A 12,965-nucleotide genomic window follows, 5' to 3' on the forward strand; every position below is an offset into this window, starting at 1 on the left:
GGGATCCTGCCTTTCTATGTCAGCCTGCATGTTCATGACAAGATACTACACAATGCAATGTTTGACTCAGGTGCCTCTCATAACTTAATGCCAAATCAGTCATGGAAAGATTGAATCTAGATATTACAAGACCATACAAGGACCTATTCTCATTTGACTCCAGCCAAGTTAAGTGTTTAGGTCTGATAAAAGATCTTTGTGTGTCACTTATCCAATACCCCAATAAGACAATCTTGATGGACGTTGTAGTTGCTGATATTCCACCCAAATATGGGATGCTCTTATCAAGATCATGGGGGGCTAAACTCCAAGGTTCCCTACAATTAGACATGTCATATGCCACCATCTCAGTCTTTGGTCAACCCAAGAGGTTATATAGAGAGTCACTTATGAAATACATGGTCAGCAGTGAAGAAAAACCTCAAAACTTTCCCATATATGCTGTCCATTCTGACATAGATTCATACATTCTCTTCAATGATAATTCGGGTCTTACAAATGATGATGAAACCAAGACACTCAAACAAGATCAGGACATTAATGAACAAGCTGTTGCTCTAGAAATAAAGCTGATCCAATCAACCGATGAGACTGTTCTAAAAGACAAACTAAATGAAAAACCAGAACTTCAACTCACAATCCGAGATCACAGAGAAGTTATTGAGTCTCCCCAAGAACAAGAGATCCTATGGTTCCTTGAATTTGATGGGTCAGTCAACAAATTAGGGGCAGGAGCTGGAGTTTGGATACATAATAAACAAAACAGTCATGCAGAAGGTCGAGCCTATAGGTTAAACTTCAGGTGCACCAACAATATGGCAGAATATGAAGCTCTCTTACTAGGCCTCAAGCTAATAAAATCCTTACAAGCCATAAAAGTTTCAATACTAGGAGACTCAGACCTAGTTATCCAACAAGTAAAGGGTAATTTTGTCACCAATGACAAAAGACTGAGATCTTATAGATCTACTGCTGCTGAACTACTGTAGTCCTTCACTGAATTTCAAATTACCAAAATTCCTAGAACTCATAACCTGCATGCTCATAGCTTGGCTACATTTGCGAGCACTTGTAAACTTCCTTTTGAACCCCAACATTGCTTTACAGCTGAGGTAAAACACAGACCTTTTGTCCCAAACAATGTCAAGGACTGGCAAGTATTCGAAAATGATAAACAAATAAACAATTTCTTGACCTTACAAGAGGAATTTGCAGGACTAAATATTGACACCGAGGGAGCAAGTCAATCACAAATACTTGAAAGAGCAAGTCAATCACAAATACAGAATGAACAGAATAACAAGCCAATATCACCTAAGACAGCTCACCAAATCCTACATCCAACAATTTTCAACAACACCAACATACAAGAAATTCAACAAATCAGTTGTGAAGAAGTGGCTGATGCTGAGGCTGAAGTGATACAATTGAAAGACAATTTTCTTCCAACAGGCCTAACTCCACTAGAGGATATTTTTGATTCAAATGATGTCCCTAGAAAACCAAAAATGCAGCCCCTTAACTCTGCCATTGAAGAATGCAACATTGGAACCATTGAGAAACCCAAGATAATAAAATTATCTGCATCCCTACCTCCTGATCAGAAGCCTAAATACATTGACCTTTTCAAAGAGTTCCAAGATGTCTTTGCATGGAGTTATGAGGACTCAAAATCCTATGACACCTCTGTTATCCAACATACCATCCCTCTCAAGCCAAATCAAAAGCCATTTAAGCAAAAATTGAGAAGAATAAACCCTATGCTTCTCCCTGCAATTGAGAAAGAGGTACAAAAAATGTTTAAAGCTGGTATCATAGCACCAATCAGGTTTTCTGATTGGATTTCAAATTTGGTGCCCACAAGAAAGAAAACTGGTGAAATAAGACTTTGTGTTGATCTTAGAAATCTAAACCAAGTGTCCCTCAAAGACAACTATCCCTTACCTAAGATGGATCACATTCTCCAAAGAGTGGTAGGGGCCTCAAGGATTTCATTACTTGATGGATTCTCAGGCTTTAATCAGATCCTAGTACACCCTGATGATCAAGTCAAAACTGCATTCACAACCCCATGGGGAACTTTCAAATATGTAAAAATGCCTTTTGGGTTGAAAAATGCAGGGGCAACATTTCAAAGAGCAATGGATATTGCTTTTGCCAAAGAGATTCATGAATTCCTTGTCATTTATTTGGATGACCTCACACCTTTCTCAAAATCAGACCAAGAACACTTGAAGCACTTGAGACAAATCTTCTTGACATGTAGGAAATATGGAATTTCCTTGAATCCAAAGAAGTCTCTGTTTGGTTTGGAAGAAGGTAAGCTGTTAGGACATATCATTTCAAAGGATGGCATCAGAATTGACCCAGACAGGATACAAGCTATCTTGCAAATGCCTCACCCAAGAAATATCAAAGAATTGCAAGCTTTCTTAGGGAAGATCAATTTCTTAAGAAGGTTTATCCCAAACTTAGCAGAATTGATCAGATTGTTGAACAACATGCTAAAAAAGGATTCAAAAGTAAAGTGGACAGTAGAAGCAAATCAAGCCTTTGAAGGTATAAAATTGGCCCTTACCCAAACCCCAGTCTTAACAAATCCTCAATTTGACAGAGAATTTATCATTTTCTCTTTTGCCTCCCAGCATACTATTGCTGTTGTTTTATTACAGAAAGATGACCAAGGAAATGAGAAACCCATTGCTTTCTTTAGTAGAGCTCTCAGAGATGCACCCCTGAAATATCAGATCATGGAAAAGCAAGCTTATGCTTTGGTCAAGGCCATTAAAGACTTTAGGATTTACATCCTTTATTCCCATGTTATAGCTTATGTGCCAAGTCCCATTGTAAAAGACATACTTACTCAAGAAAACTTAGAGGGCAGAAGAGGAAAATGGATAGCCAGCATCTTAGAATTTGATATGGAAATAAAACCTACAAAACTAATAAAAGGGCAAGGTTTGGCCAAACTAATGACAGAAGAAAACTTCCAAGCCTTAGACATAAACCAGCTGGACAATGAACCGGAGCTGGCGACTCCAAAGATCAATGTAGCCTTTGAACAATCCCCTTGGTACTCTGATATATGTTATGTGTTACAAAACCTGTGTGCTCCACCAGGATTGTCCAGAACTAAGTGTAGGTTCCTAAAAATGAAAGCTTCAAAATTTTGTGTCATGGATGGCAATTTGCTTTGGAAAAACCATGAGGGTATACTGTTAAACTGCCTGATTGAGAATGAGACTAACAATGTCACCAAAGAATTTCATGCAGGTGACTGTGGTGGACACTTGTATTTGAAGTCCACTGTGGATAAAATACTGAGGGCTGGTTACTATTGGCCCACTGTTTTCTCTGATGTCAAGAAATTCACCACCTCATGTCATAAATGTCAAGTGTTTGAGGGAAAGAGAAAGTTACTGCCACTTCCTTTGAGACCTATTGCAACAGAGAGACCTTTTCAACAATGGGGCTTGGATTTCATTGGGGAAATTCATCCCTCATCTTCAGGCCAACATAGATGGATTCTAACAGCTACAGACTACTTTACTAAATGGATCGAAGATGTTCCATGTAGACAAGAAAATGATTCCACTATCATTCAGTTCCTTGAGACTAATATTCTTTCTAGATTTGGTTGTCCTGATAAGATAATAACAGACAATGCTGCTGCCTTCAGATCTAAGAAGATGGTGAATTTCTGCCACAAATTTCACATTACCTTAGGCCATTCTACTGCATACTATCCCCAAGGAAATGGCCTTGCTGAATCATCAAATAAAAGCCTTGTGAACATCATAAAGAAGGTGTTGGAAGAAAATAAGAAGAATTGGCATAAGAAGCTTGTCAATGCCCTATGGGCAGATAGACTAACAACCAAAAGATCAATTGGGATCAGCCCATATGAGTTAGTTTATGGATTAGAAGCCAAATTTCCTTCATCACTAGGGGTCCCTGTTATGAAATTACTTCAAGAAAGTCAAGCTGAGCCAAATGATATGCAAAGAAGGATCAATCAAATAATATGTTTGCAGCAAACTAGAGACCAAGTTTACAATAGAGTTCAAATTTTACAAGAAAAGTTAAAGAAAGCTTTTGATAGAAGGACCAAGGCAGAAGATTTCAAAGTTGGTGACAAGGTCCTCAAGTGGGATTCAAGAAGAGAAGATAAGGGAAAACATGGAAAATTCGATTCCCTTTGGAGAGGACCATTTGTTGTCCAAGCAATACAAGGAAACAATACTTATTTCCTTAAAAGTCTTAATGAACCTGATTTGGATGAAGGTCCTGTGAATGGCAGGATGTTAAAGCACTATTTTGACTACCATCCATGAGTGCAGCCTAAGTTTTCCCTGTACATAATCAGCTGTATATATTTTCTTTCAGCAGATAAATAGTTCAGTTTGAGAAGTCACTACAAATAAGTAGAAAAGGGGCTTTACATCCCAGAAATTCCACAGAGGTAATAGCCTCTAGTTCTGAAATACAAAGAGTGAATTTTCAAATTTTTGTAATAACAGATCAAGGGCCAAGGCTTTCTGACCTGCTGTTCTTGGTCTTTCAGATGGAAAAACCATCCCCATGTGGAGCCACTGTTAGCTACCTATACCAATAGGTTTCATATTTCATGATTGGCAAAGAAAGTTCCAAATATGCTCTGCTTTGGTGATACAAAGATCCCATATTTCCAAAAGGAGACAATGTGTGTATATAGCTTCATGTTGATTAGGTTTTGATAGGATGGTCCAACAGCCTAATCTGGATCATGCCATGTTTCAATTTTCTGTTGTAGAATAGAGAAAGAAGTCTGTCCAAACTGTGTAATCTTGGCAGACCAGTAGCTAGGTAGAGAAAGTAAGGTTTCCAACTGCTTAATCTGGGACCTTGGAAGCAATAAGGGTAGCTTTAGATAGAAAGTCAAAAGAAAAAGCCAAAAGAAAAGAAAAGGCACATAAGGGTCTGCAAGTCTAAGTGCACCCTCCAAAAAGAAACAAAAAATGCTAGGCAAGTAGATGGGTAGGCAGATGGGGTTGCAGAAATGGCATTTCTTCCAAATGAATCTTACTGGTCTAATACACAGCAAAGCAAAGGAGCATGACTAACTTCCTTTTTCCCCCTTTTTCACATTTATTATTAATATCCCTTCATCAGCTGTGTTCATGAAAGAATTTAAGGTTTTATGTTGGTTCTTATTCCTTTGAAAGCCACATTTCTTGTCTAAAAATTCTTTTCATTTGATCTACTCCCTAAGCTAAGTTGTTCTCATATAAACTTAGTGATTTCATCCCTCATTCACTTCTTCCATTCATATTAACCCCTAACTTCTTATTATTTAAATCCCCTATATTACCCTTTCCCTATAATTATAAACACTATGGTGTATAAACCCCAAGCATTCTATAAATATCCCTTCCCCTTGGCATTATAGCCATATGTTCACTATCAAGGATTAAATTGACATCTGGTCAGTTTAAGAACCCAAAGCCTTACCCCTCTTTCCCCTTCAGAAGTTTTCTAAACCATGAAACCTTTCATTTGTAAAAGAACCTTGTGAAAAACCCCCATTAGCACCCCTAACCCGCTTCATTAGAAAAAACATATGAAAAAACCCACTTTTTCATTTTACCCAAAGTTCGGGCGCTATGCGCATTTTTATGAAAAATACATTGAAAACCATATGAATTTGCCGAAGTCCTAAGTCCCCGCCGGGCACACCTTTCAAAGAAAATATTAAATTATTCTCCGCCCGCTGTCGTATTGTCCTGGCATCTCAACGATCCGTCAACCGTCGGATCGGGCCCTTTTCATCCGACGGCCCACATGAATATCGGAGCGGCCCCGACGTCCGTAGGTTAGCTTCCGATATTTGTCAGAGGGTGACGTCAGGCCTCTGCCACGCGTCACCCCCACATCGTATCGGAGCCCCCTCTGACAATTCAGCTTCCGTATAGAGGGCGGTGCGATATCAAACCGCTTCCGGTTTCCGTTAAAACCGCTAGGCCAGCGTCACTGCTACGTCATCGCCGCGTCAGCGCCCCCGTTCGCCATTTGCTCCACCTGTCCGCCACCTCATCATCCCCGTGGACCACTCTTAAGCCGCCACGTCACCTGATGACGTCATGCTGACGTCGTCCGACCTTGACCCCACCTGATGACGTCATGCTGACGTCATCCAAAAAAAGCGCCAATGTTCCAAAAAATCCATATTTTGGCCAAAAAACCGTGTTTTTTGCACTTTTTGCAAAAACGACTGTTGTTTCTCCTGCATGCATTTTTACGTCCAAGCTCTCACCAACCTGCTGAATTCGACCTGGAGACCGTTGGCGCGCCAAACCCACCTGCATTTGCCACCATTGCCGCAGTGTACCAGGTATTTATCCGAATTATCCTCCCTGCGCCTAAGTTTGTCCATAATTCTCCAAGGATAACTTAAAGCACTGAAAAAACACATAATTTACCGGCAAATCCTCTCTGCCTAGTCTCCATTTACAACTGTAAGGTCGAAATTCAACTGCTAAGCCTTGTTTACCCGAGTTTTCACAAAACCTGCATGTTGTTCGCGCAATCGTGAACGGGGAACCCCAACTGCACTAATTTACCGTGAAAAAGAGTTGTAAGGGCCAAGCATTCGCCCTATCAGCGCTTGTGCAGTATTTCAATTGCTGCCATCACCATTTTATCCCCTGTTCCTCAGTAAATCAACTCTCTTTTCAAGAATTACTCTTTGTGTTGCTCTGCACAGTAACACCAGTTTACATACAAACAGAGCTTTAAAGTAACCATGGATGCTCCAGTAGCTCCTGTAGCCCTGAACATTGCTCCTTTAAATGCTCCTCAGAGACAATTGGAATGGCAACCATTAGCAGACCTGGATTATCAGATATCAGAAGAAATGCTAATGCACAGCAAGCACCACATTCACTTGCTGAATGAGTTGAAGATTAAACATGAGGTTGGAACAGATGTATTGGGCATTTGGGATTCTTTCCTCCCTCTCTTCAAGCTCCCTCAGGTCAACCAGTTTCCTGACCTAATCCACCTATGTGCTGAATCCTACGACGCCACTCAGAGGGCTGTGATTGACCCTTCAGGCTCTGTTGTTTTCTATGTCACCCCTGAAGCCATCAGAGAGATGCTGCACTTCAAAACTGAGAAGAAATTAGTCCCTTTATCACTGGCTGATCTGATAAAGCAAGGAGCTAAATTGACAGATGCTCAGGTCACCAAACTAAATCAATTATTCATTAACTCTGACACTGTGAAGTACCCTCCCATTTCTCATGTTTACCTCAACCAATTGGGCAGGGACCTTGTAGACATGATCAGTCCCATTCTGGGCTACAATTCAATTGAATTTGTTGATGAAACTGTGCTAGTGATGATGCTCATGTTTTCCCCTGGCAAGTCTCCAATCTGCTATGACTATGCCACCTACATATCTGACAAAATACATGAGCAATTAATGAACTTGGCAAGAGAAAGGGTGTTCAGATACACCTCTTACATCTACCACTTGATTTTGTATTATCAACATGAGAAGTTCCACTTTGCTATGAAGAGAGTGGATGCACAAGGAAATCCAAGGTCAGTGGTTTATTGGTCCTCTGCCTTCCACTGCAGATCTTGTTCTCCATATACTTATTGTGAATTTATAGACCTCTTCATCCACCCAGCCATGTCTCTGCTTATGAGCTCACCTCCTCCTAGACTAACTGATGAGATGCAGAGGATTCTTCAGCTGTCCAAGGCATACAACATTGGGGATTGGTACTATTACCAACACCACACAGTCATCAGAATATATGGGTGTGAGTTGCCCCCATACAGATTGCCCAGATATGTGCCCATGAGATTATTTGCCCTTGAATATTTCAGGCAGTTTGGGAATGCTGATGTGCTACATTTTTCAGGCAAGGGCAAGAAAGCACAGCTCAAGGTAAGAAACCAATTAGGCCACTTCATCTACAACAAAAGGGAGGAAGGTTGGCAAGAAGCAGACAGAATGCTAGAGTCCCTTGGCCTACAGACCAGTTTCCTTTGGAAACCTTATGACCCCAATCACTTCATAACTTTAAGAAGGGTCAAATATAGGCTGTCCGGTTATGACCATGTAAGGTTGCCTCACATAGAAAAGTATGCAAATCAAATTAAGTGGAGGAGAGGAACCTTAGAGGAGGCTGCCACACAAGAAGATTTAAATCAAAGAGCAGTTAAAAATATCCAAAAGATGGCTGACTTAGAGCTTTGTGCACAGGTATTTGCTCTTCCAGGCACTCAAGTAGGAGCAGCTGCCTCATCCTCCACAGCACAGCAGCAAATAGCCAAAGCTACTGATCAAATCTCTAGCAAAGGCAAAGAGATAGAGATGGAGCCAGAGCAGCCACCTCAGGAACAGGTACAGCAGCAGGAAGTGCAGCAACAACAACAGCTAGCGCAGCAAGAGCAAACATCACAGCCCCCAGAATCCACCGGGCAGCAAGCTCAGGACATTCTGCCTCCTAGGCAGGAGACAACAGTGGAGGCCTCAGTCCTCCAAACCCCACAAAAGGAAGATATAAGCAGAAAGAGGGACAGAGAGACTCCCCTCACAACATCAACAAGTCATGGGGAGAAAAGACATAGAATGAATCCCCTTTCTGAGGAGGAAATGCCAATAGGGCAGTCTTTGGGCATGGGCCCACCTAGTATGGAGGCATCTGCAAGTTCCTTCCAGCAGGAACAAGAGAGGACAGTGGGAGGAGAAGTCAGCTCCTCAAGCCAGAAAAGAGGAGCTGAGGTGGGCATCAAGCAGCAGTTCATTGACATAAGGAAGAGGAATTAGCCCATAAGAGTACAACTATATAATCATTTGTTGAAAATGGCTCCCACTAACCAGCAAAGACTAATGTCTGCATTTGATGTCCAGGAGGGCAAGATGATCATGAGCCATTTTATGCCAGCAGTGTTGCAGCCGCAGTCAGCTGCAGATTACATAAGGACCAACCTTGAGGTCCTTGCCAAGGACATCCACCCAATGGACAAAATCGAATTGCATAAGCAAACGGGTGAGATGGTGTATGCCTCCTTGGCAGATAAGACATTGGATAACTACAGGCTAGAAAATAGCCTAAATAATACAGCTGCCCAACTGGAGTTGGAGAGAGCATCCTCTCAAGCAAAGGACAACAGAATTAAAGCCTTGGAGGAGATAATCATAGAACTTGGGCATGATCCCAAGGACATCAAGGCTGTGCAGGCATTGTTGAAATTGAGAGATGCAGATATGGCAGCATTAAGAAAAATGGTGAAAGTCCCAGCAACCATTCACCCACAAACTGAAGAAGTTGCCCAGCTGAGACATGACCAAGATGCATCAGCTATGCTGGTGTCCCTATACAAACAGCTGATCCAAACACAAGAAAAATTGGGAGAATCAGAGGCTGTACAGGCTGCACTGCAGGCAGCATTACAACAAAAAGAAGGAGGACAAACATCTCAGCCTCCTCCAGAAATAATTAACCTGGAGGAACCTCCTCAGACCACAGCTCCTCCTACTGAACAGACAACACCATCTACATCAGCAACTGCACCAACAACAGAGCAGGCTCCAAGCCTGGATATGCAGAAGCTCAAGAATGAAATCCAAGCCCTGGAAGCCCAAATGACAGAGCTAAATGAGGCCAGGGAGAGTCTAGCCAAGCTCAATGAAAGATATGATAAATCCAAGCAGACTGTGGCAGAAAAGGGAAGGGAAATCAAGGCCCTTAAGGATAAGATAAAGGAGCTGGAGAAGGAGCTCACACTTGACAAAGTGACAGCTGAGCTTAAGACAGTTTTATGGGCCAACATTGGCCAATCAATCACTGATCAATGGCAATACATTGAGACCATTCATGAGCAAATAGAGCTCATAGGGAAAGCACAGAGGGAAATCCAGAGATCAAGGGCATCTCTAGGCAATATGCCTGAGGTTGCCAATAGAATGATTAATGTGCTTAATAACAGAACAAGTGCTCAGCTGGCGACAATGGGAATCACAAGCAGAACTGAGACCATCCAGCTGATAAAGAGGGTCCTTACACTGAGAAGCCTGGTACAAACGCTGGAAAGAAGAAGCCAGGACATGCAGACAGAGGTAAATAAATTCATGGACAAGTTCACAGCACTACAGGGCAAAGGTCTTCCTAGCTTACTGAACAGCGCAGGCAGACTACTTTCACATGAGCATTATGCCAAGAGGGTCAATACATTCGCTACTAATCAGATCACTGAAAGGCCCAGCACCTCAGAAGAAACAGGACCAGCAACAGGACAAAGTCTCTACAACAGGGTAGAGAACTTATTCTTTATAATGAATGAAATTAAACATCTGTTTGAAGTGCCTCCAAACTTCTACAAATACACAGAGGCAAATGAGACTTTAGAGGCAATTCTGAGACATCAATTGCCCACACAGGAATGGTGGACTAAGGCGATACAGATGATATTATAGACAAGAAGCCATTCACTAAGTTTTTCATCAAAAAATATAAGTTATCATGCACAGGAAAATTTTGATGAAATCAGCATGCATGGAGAAGAATGGGCTGAGCCAACTCAGTAAAACTATTCGGCCACCAAAGCAGCAGTGACAGTCACAGGTGACAGGGCCAAAAAGCTACAGGATGACAGAGCTACAAAGACACGTCATTCATCATTTATAACAGAGCGTTCAACCGACTCAATGGCCTCCAAAGGTCAAAAAGTTTTCTGACAGCATTAAAGAGCATTTATGTTGTATTCAAAGCTGTAATAACTTCTTATCTATTGTTCTGTACAAGTTGGTGAACACATTTATTTCTCAGATGACTCAACGCCTCAGATATTTTGTATGACCGCTTGTATATATTCCCCCCTCGCATAAGTTTGCAGGGGTTGTTGTTGATTTCTCTTCCAGATTTCTTATGCTGTAAACTTCCAGATTATTAATACAAAAGTGATGGAATTTCCAAAGCTCTGCGTTATTTGATGCATTGTGGTGTTTAGCTGAATGTTACAGGATTCCTGCGTATTTCATGACTCAATAAGTTTTCTTTAAACTCTTTGTTATGTGTTTTGTCATCTTCTCATAGCTCATTCATGTTTTGTGTTTTACAGTTAAATAGCAAGGAAAAAGAATAGTTCTAGGATTTAATCACAGATTACCCTGAACTCAATCTATGCTATTATAAATGTTTTTCTTCAGTTATAGTCATAAGGTGTAATTCTTAAATGCTGCACCTCCAAACTATATCTTTCACAGTGATTGTTGTTTCAGGAATTCAAGTATGCTCCTGTGCAATATATCTCATTCTTACACCCCAGCTTAGTGGAGAATTCTTAATTGCTTTTCACTGGTTGATCACAGCTCATAATCACACTTTAAAGTTTGTTTCATGAAGTATTTAAAAGGCCCTGTAGTTTCAGCAACTCAACTCAATATTTCAAACAACCTGTAGCCACAGACTCCATAGCCCAATGGATTAGAACTATCTGAAGGTTTCACATTAGGTACAGAAAGATATCCCTCAACCAAAACATAAAAACAAGACAAACCCTGAAACTCATAACTAGCCTAAAATCTTCACAAAGACACAGACAAACCTTAAAGAGAGAGCCCTCTCTGATTACAGTTTGGCTAGAAGCTGTAATCCAAAGACTGGTTAGTGGTTACCCCGGCCGTATTCCCTTGGGAGTCAAAGGGAACAACCTGGGTGTTAACATAATTGGCGACTCCACTGGGGACACCATCTTATTTTTCAACTGTTGTCTGTCCATAGATAGTGGTTCTAAAAGCTTGAGCAGTCCCTTGAAATAGTTCTAAAAATATCCTAAAATAACAAAAACAAGTTCAGAAGCTGGCTCCTAAAAGGGAAACTAGACACACTAGGTCAAATCCTGACCCCAATCCACCAGCTACTTTTGAAAACCCTAATACAATCCCCAAAATCATTAGGAAACAGCAAAGGCAGGAAAATCCTACTGATTTGAGTCCTGAGGCAACCTACCCTGAACCAGTTCCTACTCCAATCAAGGTTCTATTTCGGTCTACCCCTGTTTCCCCCAGTTCACCACCTACATCTCAAAGCCCTCCTTTCACACCTCCATCCACTGCACATATTCCCTTGACCAACACTCTAGTTTCCACCGTTCCCAATCCCCCTGTTGTACCAGTCGTTCATGCTATCCCAGTTATCCCTGTCAATCCTATAAATCATGCAAATATGGCTAATAGATATGCACCCCTGCAGTTGCCTGCCAATGCTGCAGCTCTACCCCAGGACTACCAATCCAAGATCTCATATTTTGACTCCACTGGCCCTTTCACAGCAATTCAGCATGCCAGAAGGATGCAAGACCATTTTGAGAACTATGAAATAGATGATGACAGTGTGAGAATGAGAATCTTTGTTCAGAGCCTGACAGGGGATGTAAGAACTTGGTTTAGATCACTGGCTGTAAATACCATCACAACTCCTGATGAGCTTTATCAAGCCTTTACTAACAGATGGGAGAAAAAGAAAGATACCCTGCACATACTTGGTGAATATGATACAATCAAACGAGGTCCTCAAGAGACCATTTTGGAGTATTGTGCAAGATTCAACAATGTATATAATGCAATACCATAGAATTTAAGACCTCCTCCTGATTTAGCCTTGTACAAATTTCCGGATGGTTTTGACCCTGATATGGCATATCAGTTGAAGGAAAGAGCTCCTGAAACCCTTGAAGTTGCCCAAAAGGTTGCTGTCACAGTAAAGGCCAACCTGATTGCCAAAAGAAACAGGGCAAGATTGGAAAAGAGAACCACCTTCAAAGAAGAACCCTCAGCCTTTGATCAAAAACTGAATGCAATACTCACTGGTATGAAGAGATTGGGTGATAGAGTAGAATCAGTTGAGGGAAAGTCATCATGGGAAGCACCACAAAATAACCCTATCAGAAATCCCAATTTTAGGAGAAAT

This window comes from Pinus tabuliformis, chromosome 5_2 (assembly GCF_031772625.1).
Source record: "Pinus tabuliformis cultivar Carrire ecotype Pingquan chromosome 5_2, CPIR1, whole genome shotgun sequence".
In the NCBI taxonomy this organism is placed as follows: Eukaryota; Viridiplantae; Streptophyta; class Pinopsida; order Pinales; family Pinaceae; genus Pinus; species Pinus tabuliformis.